Below are 21,789 nucleotides of genomic sequence, written 5' to 3' on the forward strand. Positions count from 1 at the left end.
TATTGATTGATCAAGATACAGTTGGGGACTATGATCTTAGCGTATGGACACTCAGATTTGTGATCAAAAAGCATCACAACCATCAGCACCTTACAGAAATAAAGTAAGATAAAGACGAAAAGCCCTGACTTGACATTACAAGGGAAGAAATATCCAAAAATGTCAGTATATTCATTTTCTCTTGGCCATACACTGCTGCCATATGTTTTACCATTAAGAGTAGTTGGTTTCTCCACTACAACGCTCATAGAGAAAGCTAAATTTTCGTTTACAGCTGGTTATTAATTAGAAATTGCTTCGGAATTAGGGATGAGGGCACGCGTCTACTTGTTTCAGCTCTAAGACCACACTTAGTATAGACACATGCGGGTCTGTGCTTGTTGCCCCAACCTCTGTGAAGTGATTGTGTTGCTTTAGACAGCCATGTTCTTTTAGTGTTCTCTATCCTCTCTGGCTCTAATACTCATTCCACCCCCTCTTCCATAGGTTTCTCTGAACTCTGAAGAACAGATTTAATGGAGACATCCCAACTAGATCTTTGTGTTCCAAGGTGTCTCCCTCTCTGCATAATGTCTGATTCCGCTCTCTGTATTTGTTCCATCTGATGCAGGAGGAAGCTTCTCTGATGATGACTGAGCAAGGCACTGATGCATGAGTGTAGAAGAAGGTCAATAAGAAGAATTTTACTGCTGTGTGTTTTGGGTTTTGTTTAGTTTTGTAAGGCAGTAGTACTTGGTTTTGCGCTAAGTCGCAGGTCTATCTAGACTGAGGTTCTTGGTTACTCAAGCAGTGACTGCCGTGACTTCCATCTCATGGAGTAGGCCTTAAGTCAAATCGGACATCGGTTGGTTATTCCCTCAAGCTTTATGGCACCATTGCCCTAGAATATCTTGCAGACGTCCCACCATTGTAGATCAGAGGATTTGTGTCTGGCTTGGGGTTTCTACTTCTCCTTTGGTAGTGTGCAAGCACAATCCTGTACCAAAGGTACTAACACATATGGGGGAGAGATATATCTATGCACTTCTTCTTGTGCTGTGAGCTGTGTAGGTGTTGGCTTCGGCAATGGGACCTTGCTGTCGGTATGGAGAGAACAACCACATCCTGTCTTGGCCACGGCCTAGAATGTTTAGAGATTTCCCTTGGGACTCCTTTTGCCAAAAGCTCAATTACACAGACCCAGTCATAATAATGGATACTTCATTTGGTGATAGAGGAGGCCGTATGGGACTCCTGTCTCCCCATTATTTGCCAGTTTCATTTATATCACTGTCATATATTTTAGAGAGTTCTCCTAATTAGCTTTCCACGTTACACTTCGAATGGCCTTTGATTTATCTGTCTCTCCTCATATTTCCTCCTTTCTTTTCTTCTATTCCTCTCTCAACTTATTCCTCCCATTTTGACTTTGTCTACTCATTCATAACTATCTATTCTATTTTCCTTTTCTAAAGCAATCTTTCTGCCCAGCTCTCATAGTACTTTACTCTATACCTCACCTTTGTGATTCTATAGATTGTATCCTGATAGTTTGGTTATCAACCTTTATTTTCTTGCCATATTTACAGATGTGTGTGTGTGTGTGTGTGTAAATTTAAAATATTGTGGTAGAAATAAGAATTTATACTTGATTTGGAATATATATATATATACATATATACATATATATACATATATATACATATATATATGTAGAGAGAGAGAATACAAATACAAACACACATATACACACTTATATATTTATATTTATATAGAATACTTCCATAGCACATATGAGGGCCTGAAATTCAATTCTCATCATATGATATATATGCACACAGATGAACACAAAACTTATAGTATCATTATACATTTAATATATTCACATATACAAACACATAAATTTATAGTTATATTTTATATCTCTATACCTGTATGGAGGCACAAAAGTCTGTGTATGCATGTCCATGTAAATGTACAGGTATGGAGGTACATTTTTACCTTTTAAATGTAATATGGGTTTTTAAATTATGGAATAGTCTTAATGAAGATAATAGAAATGAAAAACAATGGAAAGCTTTTAGTGTGAAACTACCTGTGGAATGGAGAAAAATATGTCTTGCATTCCTTTAAATCATTCTCTTCAAAAATATTTAATGGTAAAAATTGGTATTCCATATTTGACTTGGTTCAAAAAGAAAGGGAGTATAAAAAAATAGAAAGGTTAAGGGGTCTCTTAGGAAAATGCTTTTATAAAACCATAGAAATGAACCTGTTTCACATGAGTGGTTACAAACTGAAACAGTCAAAATAAAACCAGTTGAAATAGTAAATGAACTAAACAGAAATGCTATTAGTTTATAGGCTGTGTGGGGATCCTTGCAAATTGCAAATATTAAGCTAAATACTTTGGAGGAAACTCTCAGAAATGCCAATAGAATAATTTACCTTATTTACTGTCTAGTATGGACAGAGGAATAAATGAAAAATTGCAAAGAGATTAAATACAAACAAATATAATCATTAATAACAGAAATATTAAATTTCTCTGAGATATGTCAAGACATGTTGAAAAGGAAGAAATGCTTGTGCAGGATTCCTATGAGCATTAAAGTCCAGGAATGAGCATTAATACATTAAGTATCAACTAAGCCAGAGAAGGGTGGAGAACTGCAGATTTGTAAGCAAAGCAAGCAATCTGGGCAAATGCCAAGAAGGCATAAAATCTATGGAGGGAGATGCTACAAACAAAGACAGAAGTGAAATCAGGTGAATCCTTGGAAAAGACTATGCATGGGATTGGATAATTTGAAGCTATGAACAAACATGTTTAGGGTTTACTCTGAAGAACTATCAAATATCTTCTATGTAGAGAGCTAAAGTTAGGACTGGAAGTGGAAAAACAGTAACACAGTTTTGTAGTGCTCAGATGAGAAGAAAACAAGTAAGAGTAATGTTATGGTTTGAGTAAGAAGGGTTCCCCATAGGCTTGTGGATCTGAACAGTTGGGTCCAGTTGAGGGTGCTTTTGGAGCAAATTGTAAAAGTCCCCCACTTAAGGCTCAGGGAATGTTCTGAGAGAGGGAACAGAGAAAGGGTGTCAGATCCAGAGGAATAGGAGTTTTCTGTGGGACTGTGTCTCCTAGAAATGACTGAAGCTACCTGGAATGTCTCATCAATAAGATGCCCTCATCATCAGCTGAACAAGAACAACATCAGTAGACATGCCAAAGTACATGAGAAAGGCCGCGAGGTTCAATCCCATCCATACAAAGAAACACAGGCAACTCTAGAGTGCTGAGAATAGTCAGTCCTCCTCAGTTTCAACTAAAGTTTCAACATATATGTAACATACAGACTAAGCAGTGTTTATATATTTAGGAATGCATACACTCATGTAATATCAATCAATAAAAAGAAGCCATGAATTTTAAGATGATCCTACACACACAAACACACACACACACACACACACACACACACACACACACACAGACCAGAAAAGGGAAAGTTACACAATTATATTATTCCCAAAACATAAAAGTATTCATAAAAAAGAAAATGATCTAAAAATGAAATGGGTTGAGGAATTTTGAATGAACAGAAAGAGTTAATAAATTTTGACCCAAAACTCCTGTCTACAAGAAATGCAGGAATGGGGAAATGAAACAGAGACTCAGGGAATGGCCAACCAATAACTGGCCCAACTTTAGACCCGTCCTATGGTCAAGAACCAATCCCTGACACTGTAAATGACACTCTGTAGTTTGCAGACAGGAGTGTAGCATGGCTGTCCTCTGAGAGGCTCCACCAAGAAGCTGACTCCAACAGAGGGAGAGATCCACAGCCAAATGGTGGATAGTGCTTGGAAACTCTTTCTTATGGAAGAATAGGAAATTTGGACCTCAAAGGGGATAGGAACTCCACAGTAAGACCAACAGAGTCAACTCCCTTGGACCCTTGGTACTCTCAGAAACTCAACTAACAGCCAAAGAATATACATAGATTAACTTAGGTCTTGCCGCTCACATGTAACATATGTGCAGCTTGGTCTTCACGTGAGTTCAGAACAACCAGAGCAGAGGCTATCCCAAAAGCTGTTGCTTGCCTGTGGAATATTTCTTCTAGCTGGGCTGCCTTGTCAGGCCTCAGTGGGAGAGGATGTGCCTAGCCCCAGAGAGACTTAATGTACTGGAGGAGGGGGCTCTCAGAGGAGAAGGTGAGGGGGATGGGGGGGAAGTAATTGTGGGAGGGGGTGACCAGGAGGAGGGACCAGCAGGATGTAAAGTGAATAAGTAAATGTTTAAAAATGAAGTAAGCAGAACCCGTTTTAGCAGTGTATCTTGGATTCTATCAGAATCCAGTCAGCTTTGCCTGCAGAGGATTTGCTTCTAAAGTGCAATCTGTATGTACAAATACATCATATCCCAGGAGGACTGAGTGACTCAGAGTGTCTTCCTTGAAAATACACTGTGGAATTCAGGTGGCCATGATGACAACATGGAAACCCTTACAGTAACATGCTGTTTTCAAGATAACAGTTGTATTTATTTTGGCCTAATAAGCCTAAAATTGAAATGTAACTCTGATCATAGATACTTCAAGAATCATTCCAACTAGATTCCCCCAGTTTTTCCAATGTAGTAACTGGAATAGCAAATACGACTGTCTTTAGGAAATTTTTATCACATATCTCAGTTTAGAACATCACACACTCAGAAATGCTTTTATAAAGCCTTGATACGTTGACACTCTGCTCCAATACGAGAAGGTAGTTAAATAATAAATTGTCTATTAAGTTGGGTTTCTAGAACATCTGTAAACCATTTCTAGATAATATGGTATAAAAAAGGAATCACCCATGATTTTTCCTTTTCCAGTACTTGGGAAATAGTGGGTAGTCATAGTCATTCCTACTAGTACTTGATAGCATGCTAAGATTAGATTAAAGTAGGTGTTATATTCATGATGTGTCATACTACCATGTGTAAATAACAGGATAAGACTGTCTAGATATCTATTTGAAAATCATTTAACAGAATGATCTCTGAAATAGAGTAAACACTACAATAAAAATTTAAATCATGATAAACGTAATTTGAAGATGTTTAGAACACATTAGTTAGGCTGCCACTCTCAATCCAATTACCAATTTGGAGGTCCACTTTCAGCCTCTTCATTTAAGTGCAGAATTGGGGTTTGGACAACTAATGCGTGTAAACTCCTGAGTTCACTTTCTGACCCAGCAAAAACTTAAAATTTTGCAAGTCTTACTTTCAAAGGAAAATACAAATTCTTGTTTTGGTTGTCTCAATATTTTTCTTAAGCCACAATTTCCCTTTTTTTCCATAACCAAAATTCCCAGTGACAGCACCATGTACTTTATCATCAGGTTACTAGCCAAAGACATGCTATTTTCCTTTTAGATAAAGAATAGTTTAAGGGAGCCTGTATACAACTGACAAGGAACTAGGAAATACAAGGACTTGGTTTTAACCACAGAAGTCATAATCATACTCATTTGAGTTAATTTTTTTAGAAAAAATAAATTTGTTTCCAATATTCTGATACTTCTGATAAGTACATTGGTCATGTCAAAATGAGGTTACATTGTTCCGGGACAACGCTGAGATTCCTTAAGGGAAGCATTCCAAACCTCTCAACTCTGTGAAGTCTGTCTTGTTACCTCAGACCAAGGTTGTAGTTCCTTATACTGCCAAGAGACAGATGAGGACCTATGCTGGGCTGCAGGCCTCATTTTAGCACTGGGTATCTGATTTTCAAAGGTTATCTTTCCCAAATTAAAGAAGAACAAGAGGCCTCTCTGGTCTGACTCTCTGTGCTTACATCAGATGTTTCAAGTTTCTCAATAAGAGGCAAACCTCCAAGTAATAATGGGTCAGTATATTCTCAGAATATTAAAAATGTTAGGGGAGGGGTAAGTGAGGAGGACATTTTTCTTTATTTTTATTTCCAGAATTTGTTATTACCTGGATATTCTTAAGTAAAAGAGTTAAAGGAATAGATCATATTATTATAATGTTCATAAAAACTAAACTGTAAATACTTGCATCCTGTCTGTGCTTATATTCCTAATACTTATAAGCCTGTGTTTTTTTTACAGCACTATCATTTCTGCTCTTCTTTCTATTGGCCTTAGATGCAAAAAACTTGCTAGTGTGTCCAAGTAATATCTTTCCCTAAATCCTTTAGCTACATTCCACTGCAGTCATCCAATGTGCATCTACTAGTAGGACCCATGAAGAATGAGGGTTTATCCCATCCCTGATTCCAGAGGGTTAATTAGGGGCTCAGTAAAAAGGATTACCAGGAGCATTTTGCTGCTTATTCAAGGTCCCCCCTGAACACGCATGTCCATTCTGTCCTCTGCCATTTTCTCTTCTGGCTCAAATATTAAAATAATGAGTATTCAAACAAGAAACTGAAGGATGTAAAAGCATGAACATGTGAATGAAGGGAGAGGGAAAACCCTGTTTAGACGTTAGCTTCGGAGAGACAGGACTTGGCTGTCAGATCTGCTGGCCCCTGGCCTTCATTTGCCTTTCCTGTGAGTGAAAGAGCAATCCCCTCTCAGCGCCTTCGGCAATAACCATCAATCTTACCTATCAGACCCTTTTGGTCAAGACTATAAATTGGTTTTACTTCTTATAATGTGTGACTCTCTTTTCCTAAAAATGAGCCTCGCAATCAGAAAGTAGGCAGCCCAAAGTCTACATTGCTCGCTCCTTATAGACGATTAATAATCTGCTTTGGTTCACAGCAGCTAAGTGTTCCATCATCCGTTTCCTCTTCCATTTTCGAAACAGAGACTCTCAGAGACACGGGCAAGCACATTGATCAGGGCTCCGGAGTCAGCTGATGCTGACTCTATCATAATAGGCATTCTCTGCAGATTCATTACCTATTTTTCTTTTTCTTCCTTGGGTTGCTTTGTCAATTTATATAAAGAAACTATTTTTCAATTGCATTGTACTCTTGACTACAGTAGCAAAATCAATGCCAGAGACTGAAGGGGACTCTGGTGACTTGGCCCTGTGTTTTAACAGAAATGTGCAATTTTTTTCCTTCCTTTCTTTCTCTTCATTTTTGATCCTTTTATAAGAAGTTTCTTCAAACATTTAAGGAACCCATAAACACAACTGGCCCGCTGCTTTTCTTTCACTGTTAAATCACTGTGTTTATATTAGAAGCATACAGCATAGGAAAGGGTTAATGACTTTTGAACATCCCTTTGTTAGTCATGAAAGAAAGCATGCATTCCACAGCTCAACATCGTTTCCATATGAGTCCATTCTGTCAGTGGAGGTCAAAATCAAAGGCTTTTTGTGCTTTCCATAAGTTTGAAATCTTGAAAAATAACAGTCATCTTCATATGCAATTCATAGTAGTGTATTCCAATGAAGGTGTTGACCAGCTACATGTAAATTGAAACATCATCTTCATCAAATAAACTAAGAGCCATTTTCAAAGGATTTGTAAGGTTACACATTAGCTAACTTATAGAAACTCCCTAAATAATTCCTAGCATATTCTAGGCAGTGGATAGACAGTGGTATTCTGATTTACCACAGTCTGAAGAATTAGTTATTTAAATTACATTCTTTATGACATGAACAAGGTATATTTAGCAAACAAAGTGACTCCTCAGATTACACGTAGAAAACATTAAACATAACGGGTAAAAAAAAGACGAGGTACGTAAGTAGCTTTGAGACCGGGTAAATATCAGTGTGTCAACAGAATGGGCTTGGACATAAGAGGTTTTTATGGAATTCTGAGACTGAAGTTGATAGCAGGAAGTTAAAATTCCAATCTCCTAACATCGTTCTCACATTCAGCGTGAAGTAACCTCCTTTAATATACACTCCTGGCATCAGCTGAAGGTAGTCTGCCCAAAGTATCCTCCTCAGTGCACACGCAGAAATGGGCATCACTCGGGTCCATGGTGATGGAGAGTGTCGTGTGCCATTGTACCCTGCGTGTGTATCGATAGGTGTCTTAGGTATGGGATACAGGCAGCGGAGGGGATAAAAAAGAGTAAACTCCTCTGATATCCTGACCACGTTTATTTTAAAGCCATTCTAAATGGTGACTTCAAAGCCAGTGTAAACTTTCCCAACTTCCAAATCTGAAACAATGAGCAATCCTAACTCAAGAACAAAGAATCTAATTGTCATGTGAGTGAGAATTCATTTGTACAACTCAAGTATTTTTATTTTCAAATAAGCCCGACCAGAATCATGACAAAAATAATTAATCTGAAGATGTACAGGACTGTTCTTTACAAAATTCCTGGTTGGCTTTGTGTCCCAGCAAACTCTGTACTAGGACGAAGATTCAGATTGAGTTTTACCGGGCTGGGTAACCACGCCTCTCTGTGGTTCGGGACACTGGATGGAGGAGCTGCACGGTGAGCTCTTAGGGATGCACGTTACTATTCTACAGGTCCAGGAGCCAGTTCCCACCCTGGAGCTGGAAGAGCAAAGCGTCAGATACTGTTTTCCAATAAAGTAGCAATGCTCTATTAGCTGTTTTGCTGTTACACGTTTTACCACAGGCGACTTCTCTTTCAGCTGCCTTCCCGTATGTGGCCCAGTGATAAATTTTATCAGTGGTCAGCGGGACGGGGCTGGAGCCTGGGCAGCGGCACGGTGGCTTTTTATCTAGCTTAGTTCCCTCTGTTGTGCCCCCGCCCAGGCAAAGCAGCATTTTCTCGGGGTAATTTATGTTGTGGCGTTGCTGTCAGTAGATGTGGTGTCAGCGATTTGTGTTCCCACTGGAAGTTTACATGGAAATGAGATACTTAGCTCACAGAATAAAGTCAAGAGAGGAAGAAACCAATAAAAATGGCACTATACCTGCTCAGACCTATGGGGGCAAGAACGAAGGTTGTCACTTGCTGGCAAAGCTTGTTTCTCAGCAGTCGGTACTGCTGTGTATGGAGTGCTCCGTGAGACTTAAAGGAGCACCACATCAGCACGTGTGTTTGACATTCCTCCAGTCCAGAGCCCTCACAACTCTGTCACAATGAATTTTTAAGTTAGTAAGACACTGTCGCTTTTACAGCCTAAAATATTTAAGCAAACTTTGAGGTGTTTGTATCATTAAAAAAAAACGGATTCATATAATGAACATCTTTGTGAAGTCAAAAATTCAGCTCAAGATACATTTTAATGGAGAAATTATTTGACTGAATAAATATCCTTTGTCCCCATACGGCCTAGTGTAAAACGATTTTTAAATTGTCCCATCGGAGGGTAGTGAGAAACTTCTTTAGAAATAGTGGCATACAGCATTAGAAAGGAAATAAAAGCACCCTTTAGATTCCTTACCCAAAGGCTTCTGGGGTACCTAAAGCTTTACAGTTTATTTAGACTCTCAGACTCCCCATCTGAAATTCTCCTACGGTGTTTGATCCATATTCATTCTGAGGGACAAGGAGAAGGGAAAGGAACATAAGTAGGGCCCTCTCATGCAGCCAACACTCTCCCACTCTCTTTCCTCAACCCATTCCTTTTCTCTTTAAGGAAAAGGAAAAAAAAAAACTCTCACAAGATGATACACAGAGACCCAATGTGTCTTCTGGACAGTTTCGCGACATTGTCACAGGCTGCTTCCTATCACTGCCTCAGTAGCAACCTACATTGCCACACGTTCTCAGCAGCTGATGTCTTAATGGTAGTTTCTCTATAAGCAAAAACGTCCCATTTGACCACATTTACCGTGGAGACTCCCTGAGTCTTCTGTAATGTGCTATTCTGAGCTGAAATGAAATAATTGTTTTTATAGAGAATAGGCTCAGAAAGCAGCTTGACATTCGTGGATGATTCCCGAGTTTCTGAGCAACCTTCCTCTGGTCATGCTGAAAAGAGAATACCCCCGATCTTCCTTAGTTGAAACTTTTCACACAATTAAGGACCTGTCCTTAGCAATTTGCTTAGAAATGAATGTTTAAATCCCACCCCTGTATCCAGCATACGCCGCCGCAGTCCTGATGGGATTCTGAATAGACAGCAGAGCAGTGTGTACAGTCCCCACACACCAAAAATGCCAGCATGTGTATTCAGCTCTGCAAATATGCCTTTAAAAATACCTTGCCATATTTAGCCACTCCTAAATATGTATTTACACAAGTCTACACACTGTAAGTGTTTACCTGGGAGACAGGAAAGGTCTCTTTGGTAAATAATTTGGGTTTTATAGCCTTACATGAAGGATTTTTTGTTTGCTAGGTTAAAAAATCAGCTCCCCTCAGTTATAATTTAATAAATTTTTTTCCTTGTAAATTTATGGCATAGCACTTGAGGTAAAATTTGCAATGTTTAAAAAAGGCAACCCTGATATTAGCTTCGAGTACAGAGTATCTGTGAGGCATTTTGCTGAAGACTTCAGAAAGCACAAATATGGATGTGATCACTGAAGGCCAAATGGATAAAAATAACCTGCAGATATAGTTTAAAGCCAAGCTATTGGGTCAGTGCCCATTTGCCTAAAGTTAAAACTTGAGAAACTCTAGGAAAATCCAAATATTAATAACGGATGTACTTTGCTTTTCATCTTCTAGAATATTTACAGTTTTTATTATGCATCTGGATATAGGTGGAATACTCTCAATTAATTAAGCAAATTATTTAAAACCAAGATGTGAAATTATAATACGAGATCTTTTTTTCGAATCAGGATAGCACAGGCACAGAAACACTTTAGTATATACTCCAACCAATAGTAAAGAGTCACGAGTAATTTGGACCATGTTTCTGAATTTATAAGTTAATATGTGACCTACTCCAGAATTAGTAAATGATAACTCTATATTCAAAAAAGTATTGAATTTTAATAGAATAAATACATCTTGCTTTAAAAGCCACTTTTATCCTTTTGTCCAAAACTGAATATAAAAAGTAATTTAGGAGATGTTTGAAATCAAGGAACTATTCCATTATTGATAGGTGTTTACTGTTGATCCAGTATCCCCCTCCATGTCTGTGTTCTTCCTGCCACACATTAGAAACTAAACATTAATGAAAAATCGCCTTTACTTCTGAGTACTGTGGTATCGGAGGGATGAGTATGATTTGTTTTGATCCCTCTAAAGTCCAGGACTGGGAGGGGGATGAATCTCGGAAAAGATTAGTCTTGTACTTAGCTCATTACCTTATAGAAGGTAAGTGTATATCACTCTCGTGTTTAGCTCACTAACATATAGAAAGTAAGCTTGCAGGAGTTCCCTTGGGTTGCACCGGCAATAAAATAAAATAAAATAAAAGCAGAAGCCATTCCGTGAATTCTGAGGACATTTAATACATCCACTCACCTCTTTGTTTTCTGTGTCTTGTAAGCGTTTCTCCTTCACCATTTTCCTTGTGTGGGTGTTTGTGAAAGAGTGACAACGTTTCATTTATGAGAAGGAAGAAAACAACGATTTTACCTTTTCAAAATTTCTTAACTACTTTTCTAATAGACACATTTTTTTAATATCCCACCTTGGTAAAGATGAATGGACTGGTCACAAAACCAAACCAAAGTCGTGTGTCTGGGAAGAGACGGTAACAAGGACGAGATGCCGATAGGGATGAAAGGGAGAAAAGAATATACGGGGAGAATTAGTAACTGAAACATATTATACGCATGTATGAAATTCTCAAACAACAAAATTAACCAAAAAATAGAAAAACGTTGTGAACAATTTCAATAAAAACAGGTACAAGTACAATTTTCCACTTTGTCTATAAGTATAATTGGTTGAGAAAGAAAAAATATATAAAAGATTGAAAATATTCACATCTGACATTCAAAATGTAAATCTTTTTCTTCTTCTTCTATTTATTCTTCAGATCCTGAAAGACGCATACTGTTATAAAAGATTAAAACAATTCCTTAAAATATGAAATGTGATTTATTTTGTGCTTAGAAGCAGTAGAAATTTAAATTCAATGATATATTCCATGGCATGGAACAGGAGGTTTCAAAACCGAGTTTTACTAAATCAAATCTATCCAGAAAATATCAAAAACCTTTCAGTTAGCTATTTTGAACATTTCAGTAAATCAAGAATCAGTATCTGATTATTTTTTCATACAAATTTTACAGCTGAAGTGGAGCACATTGACTATACTCATCCTCTCATAATCTGTTTTATCATGTTGCAATTTTAAAATACTATATAATAAAATTATTTTCATCCCAATACTACCTGAATGGGTTCTCAAAACCCATACATGATAAACTTCTTACTTTCTGAGTATGACGACCCAATATAAAACTGTCTTAGTGTTATTCTATATTCTCACATACATGTAGGCAAAGCCAATCAGACAGATCATGCCTGTGTATAACACATCCCTCCTAGTTACAATGAATTGTTTTCTGGGCACTGTAAGAACTCTCTTATATGAACGAGATTCCTTACTTCTGGAAACACCACTGTCCGTCTCTTAGTACATTTCACTTGGGATATTGAACGCTACTGCTACATCGCTAATTTAAACACCCACCTTACCTGCACTGAGACCTGGGTACAACCAGGCTAGCCTAAGTGACAAGCACCTGCAAAGTGAAGAAGTCACCTTCCAATATCACCTTCTGTTTTCCTGGGAACCGTTAAGTAAAGATGGACTTTCTTTCATCAGAGTTATTTCCTTAAAGTTGTGATAACTCAGAGATGATAGCTCAGAATTCTAATTTCATATAGAACTTGAGACCCACATTCCCTGAAGTAACGGGAGGGCTAGAGGAGCCATTGGCTACCACTAAGTCATGATACTCCATTGCAATCAAAAGTGGTTTTACTTGATACTGGTCGAATTGATCCTGCAGATAGGGTGTATGGATTTGAATTCTGAGCTGTAAAGCTATACAAACGTCGTGGTTGATAATAGAAGTTCTGGTGGAAATACACATATCCAACAGAATAAAGTTAAAGGAAAATGGAGAGAATTGGAACTGTCTTCACATTTCTGAAATATCCTTGGCCTTTATGGTGCCATCATTTCTGACTTTGTAATCCTTCTCAGTCAATGAACTAGGTCTGTTGGCAAGTGTTTCACTGTGTTGTTCATGAAGTAGGTTTTAGCCTATATCAAACAGATCCACGCCAATCAGAAATATCCTTACTTTGGTTATTTTCCATAGAAAAGCTAAACTTCCTTTAATAATGTAGTAATTGAAACAGCATGGGTTCTACAGTCAAATACATAGATGACTAGATAGATAGATAGATAGATAGATAGATAGATGATAGATAGATAGATTATAGATTGATGATTGATAGATAGATCATACCCTTAAGCACCAACAGGCTTCTACTGCAAAGCTCCAATGAATACAAAAGTCTACCGAAGGCATTATGAAAAGGGTGCTCGTATTTTAATAAATTTTGGGTGCAGGAACCTATGGTTATCTATGCCTATCACTTGCTTTTGCAAAGATTTATCTTACTGTTAAGAAATAATATGTTACTGTTACTCTGGAAAATTAAACATACCTTTCCATGACATCTATACATAAAAATATGAATCATGTAATATAAATCATAGTGATAAACATTATCAAACTCCAGGAGAGACAGGAATAATATTCACTGCTAGCAAAAGAAAGTCTCTGAGGTAGCTCATTCTATTGGATAATTATGATTTTTGTATCCTTGTAATACCAAACATCAGTATATAGAGGCCTTTACCAAGAGGACAGTGAGAGCCACTTGGCCCTGCAAAAGAGGTGGTTAACATCTTGGTTTGCAAGGTTTAAATTCCCAAACCAAATTTCTGCCAGAACTATTTAATTCTTTATGCACTGATGTTGATGGATTTGATGCCTGTTGAGTTAACTAGTTAGTTATTCCATATCCTGTAGCACTCTTCTGCAATCATTATGTGTAATTCTTTCTGTCTTTAGTCTATTCTCAGTCAATATGCCTATATTTATTGTGGATACTTTATTGAAATTGGAATCAAAGACTTTTGAGTTTGTCAGTCTACATCACATGCAGGGAGCTTCAATATGAAGCTTTACCATCTCTGCAAGGAGATTATCATCAGCAACTTTGGGTTCCCTCCAGATTTTGAGGAACATTAAGTATACATTGAATTCAGGGAGCTTCGATATGAGGTTTTACCATCTCTGCAAGGAGATTATCAGCAACTTTGGGTTCCTTCCAGATTTTGAGGAACAGTAAGTATACATTGAATTAATAGTAGTAGTTAGGAGTCCTACTAAAATGATTCTGTATGTGCAGAAGGAGGTGAATATATTTAATGAAAATAGTCATTGAAAAATAAAATTTGGAAACTTTAAACATGTACCAGAGCTGGGCAACATTTTAACAGGTTTAGTTCCTTTGGGAAACCTGCTTAAAATATACAACTTTATGCAGCATCCGAAATCTTTGACTTTCAACTTGTGACTAGTTGGCAGTTGAAATATACATTTTGGAAATAATTCTCCCACAGTAATGCATAGGAGCACGAGGGTGGAGCCATGTCTAAAGGTTTTGGGAAAGTGCTTGGGTTTTTGCTCTGTTTCCATGTCCCGTTAATTTTATTTCATGAAAGGAAAATAGACTCACCTTGACACATGGAATCTACCTTTTGTCCCACATACAACCCCAGAAGAAAGTGTGGCCTGGACAGTGTTAAGATAGAAATCTCTGTCTGGCAACACAGCAATTTTCACGGATGATTGCTGACAAATGTCATGATCCTGACAATCATTTCATGACAACCATTTTAAACTGAGAGTCATGTAAGTCCTTTGTCAGAAGACCCACTGGTTACATTTTGGCAATTGTGGGAGCACCCTTACTCTGGCAGCAAGAGGATTTGGTGCTGGCAGTTTTTTAAATAGAAACAAAATTAATAGTTTGGGCTACTATCAAATTACTTAATATGTAAAATATTATCTATAAATAAAAACAAAAACTTTTGCTAAGCTGTAGATCTTATAGAAGGGAAGCTTGTTAAGATAACAAGGTTCTTTCTGTTGTCAAGAGTTATTTTAAAACATGCTGTGAACAGTAAACAGGGAGGATTAAAATAAGAACAAATATTTAAAATGTATTAATTTGTTCATAATTTGAGGACCAGTAAGGATGAATAATAATTTCCTAGTGTGTGTTTGTCATCAGTGAAAGAGATTTTCTTTAGATATGATTACAGTTGAGCAAATACCAAGCACCAAATGTAGCTCTAAGCAGAACAAACATGAGCTGATGTTGTTAGTCTCTCTCTCTCTCTCTCTCTCTCTCTCTCTCTCTCTCTCTCTCTCTCTCACACACACACACACACACACACACACACACACACACACACACACACACACACACACCTCTTCCAGTTCCTCAGTGGGAGAATGTTCTCATTCTCTCCTCTGTTCTGTCTTTGATTATTTCAATGGTTAGGGTGATCTCACTTTTCTACAAGGTCAGGGTCATTGTTTTGTCTCTTTTCCATAACTATTCCTTTAGTTACTGACCTAGAGAAGATTTACATGTCCCTAGAATAGGTTCATGCCCCCAAAAATAAGCCCAATGCTTCTTATCTATGGAGCACATTAGTTTTTTTGACATATTCTGATTTCTCAAAAGAACCCAGAAGCATCTACTGATAGCTAACACCAATTCCAAAAAACACAGATGCTCAGAAAAGAAGAGAGTACAGGGCAAATCTTACGATACTATATGGCTAAGCCATTTCATTATTCCCTATCTAATTCATTCTCACATAGCATTTGATTTGAAAAATTCAATATTTATTAGATTAAAGACCTAGACTTGCTCCAACAGTACAAGGCAAAGACATAAAGTGCATCTGATTCATCCATGGCAGCAAATACGTGCACAAAAATGTGTAAAATTTTTCCTAATATCCCAAGATTTTGAAGAAAAATGAAGAATCTGCCAGGGGGCCGAAACTGAGCTACTAAAGCTTACTTAATGTTTATAAAGGAAGAAGAGCCAAACCAATAATAATATTGTGGCACTGATTTTTCATGGTTTCAGCCACACCCACCTCATTACTTAATATTTTTTTCTCCCAATATGTGTTCAATCCTTTTTGATGGCCTGGCTCAGAGTTTAGAAAACAGAGCCAAACCAGATCCCTTTGGTTAGACTTGAGCTTGGCTGGACTTTCAGTGACTTCCACATACTAAGAGTTATTCTCCAGTAAGGGCTAAATAGGGTAAAAAAAAAGCCACTGTATTGGTTGCTTTCCTCATAGCCATTAGGAAATATCTTACAAAGTACAAGTTAAGAGAGGAAGGGTTAGCTTTGGCTCAAGGTTTGAGAGGACACAGTCCATTATGGCAGATGAAGCATTGCAAGGAAAGTCCAAGCAGCTGCTCAGAGTGTGTCACAGTCAGAAAGCAGAGCAAGCTACTTAGACTCTCTTTCTCCTCTTCTATTTTGCCTGGACACACAGCCCATTAGTCATTTCAAAGATGGGTTTCCATCCTCAGTTAAAGAGAACTCTCTGGAAACAACTCTACCCAGTGGTATGTCACCTAAATGACTAGAAACAACACCGTAATTGGGAGTGAACATTAAGCATCCTGTAATTATGAAAGATATGTGAGATATGTAATTATATCTTACAAGGACTAAATGTCCATGTTTGTTAAGCATTCCTAAGAACCTTTCACTGCACTTAGACCACTGTGCACAATATGTACTAAGTTTCTTTGGGACAGTAGCATCAGATCTATTTGACAATTTTTCCAAGATTACAGAAATAGTAAACAGAGGCTGTGGAGTTAGTTGGCAACCTTCAACATGATGCTGAACCACAGGGCACATGGCTGTTCTTTGAGGCTGGACAAGTTAGCATTGACACTTGGGACTTTTAGGAAGCTCCTTATCCCTGCAAACAGGAAGAGCAGCCAGGATTTCCTCCTCCCATTCAGGTGCTATAAGAGGCCCAGTGTTTCCAAACATGAAACCAGTTACCGACCCTCACACTGTGCCATCGACACATCAAAGAGCAGCAAGAAGAAAAAAAAAAAGAACAAGTATGATTCCACACCCATGCTATAAGCCTTTCTTTGATTTATATATTTTATTTCTTTTTTTTTTATTATTTAGTCAAGGTAGTCTGATGTTTTCGGTGTCCACACATTGGGGCAGAGGTTGTACTAAGTATAAGCCACCTTGGGTCAAACTCAAAATAGCTTTGGTCTTCTCACCCCTGAACTTCAAAGCTTACCCCACTCGCCCTCCTCCTATTTGCTCTTGCGGGCGACTCTGCAGTGGTCACAGGCTAAACAGTTCGGGTGGTCCTCCCATAGCCAAGCAGTCTCCCAGCCTGAGTTTACCCACATACCCTCTTATAGGGTGAGGCCTGCAGGGCAGAAAGAGATAGAGCTGATAAATACAGCCTGGTTTTGTAAAACTCCCCCTTGGAGAAAGTTAACTGTATGAAATAGTCTGTGCTTATACAAGGCAGAGCTTCTCAACAGTAAATCCTTGTCCTACACTGCCTTGTTACAATGTAGTAATGGGCATCTATCTCATGGGCAGTAAGCTTTTCATATCCATCATCGTTTCTCACTGTGTATTGGGTTCTGGGGCTTGCTTATTGGTTTCCTGACAATAGGACGGATACAAAGCCTGTCTTCTAAACTTCCTCATCCCTTGATTCTGGTACCAAGCATTAATTTGCAGCAAGTAAGATTATTCTGTCCTCACCGGGACACAAATGAAATGAGCTTTGGCCTCTTCTAGAAAGCAGACAGATCTCTGTGAATGTTCATACTTACCTGGGCACACCGCTTCTATATAAGAGAAAAGATCATTAAACTTAAAATAGCTTTCAGAAGACCAAGGAACTTCCCAGTAGCACTACCTCCCCAGACAGTTAGAAGCATCATTTTCAGTGGTTGTGTCTCCTCTGCAAATCTGTAAGCACAAACAGGCCATCTTCAGCTTACCAGCCAGCTACATTACACACTGTGTTAGAGCTACTGATGAGCGCAGGGCAGAGGGTACTTCAAAACATCTGGAAGCAAGCCCTACACCCCCATCCTCTTAGTAGAAGCTCAGAGCACTCAATTCCAGCCAGAGCTTGCTACACCTTCCTGTCTACTGAAGAGTTAAAATAGGTTACATATCCCAACCCCTGAGTCTACAAAATAATATTTCCTCTGACATTCTTTCTTTTAAAAATTTTGGGTGTGTGAGAAAATAATTCTATGGGATGGCTCTGCATAGGTATTATGCCTGAGCCTCAGGTGAATTGTAATTAGCTTTTAAATGTATTTACAAAAAAATAAATAATAAAACTCAAGTTGAAGACAGCTAAAGCAACACGCAGCTACAGTTTGGGCTAATTAGCTTTACTGGAAAAATCCAGTGAATAGACACTGTGGTTTTGAAAAGCTTCCATAAGGTAGCTACCCACAATCTCGACTGCTTTATTCTTTCAAAGGTAAATCTTTTTAATGATTAAAAACCTGAACTTATTTTTAAGCACTGGTTCTTGTTGACTGTTTTACCTCTTTATTGGTGTAATCTTCATTTCCTCCAGTAAAAGCCTTCCAATCATTGCTTAGAATTAATGAAGAGAATTTCATCACGTCCTCTCTCTTCCACAGACTTGAAAGCATTCACAGAATAGACAGGCTTGTGCCTTTTGTGGTTGGAATTTGAAATTTTCAGAGGCTAAAACAGACTGAAAATAAGCAAAGACAGAATATTTCCACACTTAATCTTACAGAACTCCAAGAATGTGAAGCTGCCCTATCTATCACAGCTTCTTAGCCTCCCCAAGCATATACGATATCCACTCTGAACTGATTTGCAGTATAAGAAAAGCTACACCTGTGGTCATAGGGTCAGGTTTTCCTGGTCCCAGAAGACACCAGAGAGAGACCTTAATCACACACAGCTGTGACAGTCAGCAAGCAGGTCTGCAAAAATTATAATAAACATTCAGTCAATCATAATGACCTCTCACCAGTGCCCTGCAAAGAAAGTTTCCCCTTTTAGACAAGCCTATGTTTTGACCACCTTACAGTTTACTTGGCCCACTCCATTGAGAAAGAGTCTATGAAGGGAATATGTTCTCCTATTTTCTCCTTTAAAGACCAACTGCAACTTGGCGCTGCTGAAAGGCATGGGGATCAGTCTCAGCGAAACCCAGATTTATACCTCAGAAAACTGGAAGGGAGTTTGCAAAGACACATGTCTAGCACTCTTCTGAAACCCAGGGAGATCTGTCGGAGTCACTGTTGCTTACAATATCTAGGTGTACAGCATTGTCCAGATCCATTAACTACTAGCTAGAAGGTGAAGTCAAGATTTTTGGTAGAGGAATCAAATAAATCTGAACGCGGAGCTAAAATGAATATATATGACGGCAACAATAGAAACGCCAAATGAACATTTTAGTTCTTATTTTGTGCCAGACACTGAGCTGGAGATTTCTGCATGTGTTATCTCAGCTTAGCATTATACACACGCTCTGTCCTCTCATTCTGTTCTCCAATTATCCCCCCAAGCTGGCCTGCCATCTGCCCACCTCCTGCACAGAGAAGACGTAGGAGGCAGGACCTTTATGTACGAACGTCCCCAACCAGTCCTTGTCCATACAATTTTGCAGTATTCCTATCAACTTATTCTTGGTCAGAACAAAAAATTCCATATTAAGAAGGAAAAAAAAACAGTCTCAATGTTTATCTTCCTTTTCCTGGTACACGTCCTTCTTGACTCCAGAAGTCTTCTGTCTGTCTGTAATAGGAGGGACACTCTAGGGTTTAGATCAATATCTGAAAAAGCTTTTAAGCTATAATAACTATGGTCTTCAGCACTCAATATATTTTGGCATGATGCACCTCTATGCCAAGTGAAATAGCTAACTCTTAGACAGGACTTTAGACCCACTCCTGTCTGTCTACAAAGTGCTTTCAGTAGAACAGTCCATAATCATTACGTCAAATGCAAGGAGCAACGCATTCCCAAGGACGCACTTTGAATCCAACCTAAGTCCAAACACCTTCAAAACTACATTGTATTCTTGCAACATAATGAGTTTAATCTATTCATTAACCACATCCCATTAATTATACAATGTCACCAACAGTAGCCAACTCTACCCCCTCCCTAGCAAAAAATAAAAACTTAAATTTGGAATAGGCTAATATTAGCTTTTAGCTTTGCTGTTGTTGTTGTTGTTTTTGTTGTTGTTGTTGTTTTCTTTGAGTTTAATCCCTCTTTTAGCTTCCTAATACTGGGTATTTTGTTACAACAAACTGCTCCACCTTTAGTATCTGAAAGAAGTCAGAAGAGGCCTGGGAATAATAGTGGTTCCTCTTGTTTCACAGGCTTCTCTCCCTTCTGGGATCTGGAGCAGCCATTGACTTCTAGGAAATTCTCTTGAGACCCAATTAAAAGTACCTGGCACAAGAACAGGAGGCATTACTCCCCACCCTTCCCTAGGAGAGGCTGCTTCCAAGACCAGTCTTACATAGGAGTCCTCTTGTGGGCTTGTATAATACAAACCACAGAAACTGAACCCCAAATTCATTCCTTTGGCAATGACATATAGGCCCAGAAATAAAATCTAATGACTAAAACTGGAAGAATCTCTCTCACCAAATTGGGTATTTACAGTTTAAAACCTTTTCCCAACTGTGGCTTTCTAACCATTGACATTGAGCAAGCATATTAATAGTTTTGGGACCCACAATTTTATTGGTGTGACAGAAAGAGGGTATAAACTCTTCTCAGTTAAGGTGACTGAGAAATCCATTCTGTCATTCATTTTCTTCCACTGTTCTGCATTTAGCATATTGTAATTTGCAACTTCACTACTCCGCTTCCTCCATTCCCCGTCACCACCTATTGCAAAGGTATTGAGACCTTTCTAACCCTCTGTGCTTGAGTCTCACAGTACTTGTGCATTCTGTATTGTTCCCTTCTGTAGTTTCAAGCAGCCTTTACTTCCCTATGACAAGCCAATCATGTTTGTTCTATATCCTCATCTGGACATGCATGTATCACTTTCCCTCAAGTTTTCATATAACTCAATAAAAGCTATCAACAAATTAGCCTTTGAAATGGGTGGGATGGAAAAGAAAATGAAAATGAGGAGATGCCCATGAAAAGAGTTTGTCTAGTGCACTTAAAAGAAGAAAGTCTGATGGACATGCAGCTGGCAGAAGATAGAAATTACAAGTCAACTCTGTATATACAGTCTTAGGCACATTTCATAAGCACTTTATACCTTTATTTCTCCCATATGTAAGTTGAAGACAAGACAGTTTCAGTGTTATAGGTCATGTGTGAAGAGTAATGGGAATCTAGTGAATAAATCCTTTGATTATTTATCTATATTTTTTTAAAAATAGATTAATTTCTCTCTCTTAGCCAGAATTAATTGCAAAGTGCTTCTTTGGGAGGGATGATACTTTGTGTTCGCTTTCGCTTCTTGGGACTGGAATTTTATCTGGGCTGACTTGTTCGTGTTTTGTGTATGCTATCACAGTCTCTGTGAGTTCACGTGTATGTGCATCAGCCCTGTTCTGTCTAGGGAACAATGCTTCCTTAAGAGTCATCTATCACCTGAGGCTCCTAAAGTCCTTCCTCCTCCCCTTCTGCATAGGTACCTGAACCATAAAAGAAGAATGCTATAGACATTCACTTTAAGGCCGAGTGTGTTCTGGTTACATGGTGTATACATTGTCAAGCTTGGGTCTATATGCTAACTACCATCTATGGCAAGAAGAAACTTCCCCTTGATGACTGAGTAACGCGTTTAACTATGGCTCCAGCAATGTGTCATTGGGAGTCATTTTGTTGCTG

The 21,789-nt window shown here is 38.4% G+C and overlaps 1 long non-coding RNA gene across 4 annotated transcripts in view; it reads right to left on the bottom strand.

The window, feature by feature from the left end:
- Positions 1 to 1,820: 1,820 nt before the first annotated feature.
- Positions 1,821 to 21,789, bottom strand: part of LOC103691411 (uncharacterized) — an 88,832-nt gene continuing 68,863 nt past the window's right edge. For 2 of the 4 annotated variants that reach the window (XR_005500464.2, XR_005500465.2), the window contains exons 4-5: positions 18,483 to 18,658; positions 15,208 to 17,886 (exon numbers count right to left, since the gene is read on the bottom strand). This is a non-coding gene — a long non-coding RNA (uncharacterized LOC103691411). Of the gene's footprint in view, positions 11,533 to 15,207; positions 17,887 to 18,482; positions 18,659 to 21,789 lie in introns of those variants that run through there. The other 2 variants (XR_005500466.2, XR_005500467.2) reach the window with 2 other exon arrangements.

This window comes from Rattus norvegicus, chromosome 2, assembly GCF_036323735.1.
Source record: "Rattus norvegicus strain BN/NHsdMcwi chromosome 2, GRCr8, whole genome shotgun sequence".
NCBI lineage: Eukaryota > Metazoa > Chordata > Mammalia > Rodentia > Muridae > Rattus > Rattus norvegicus.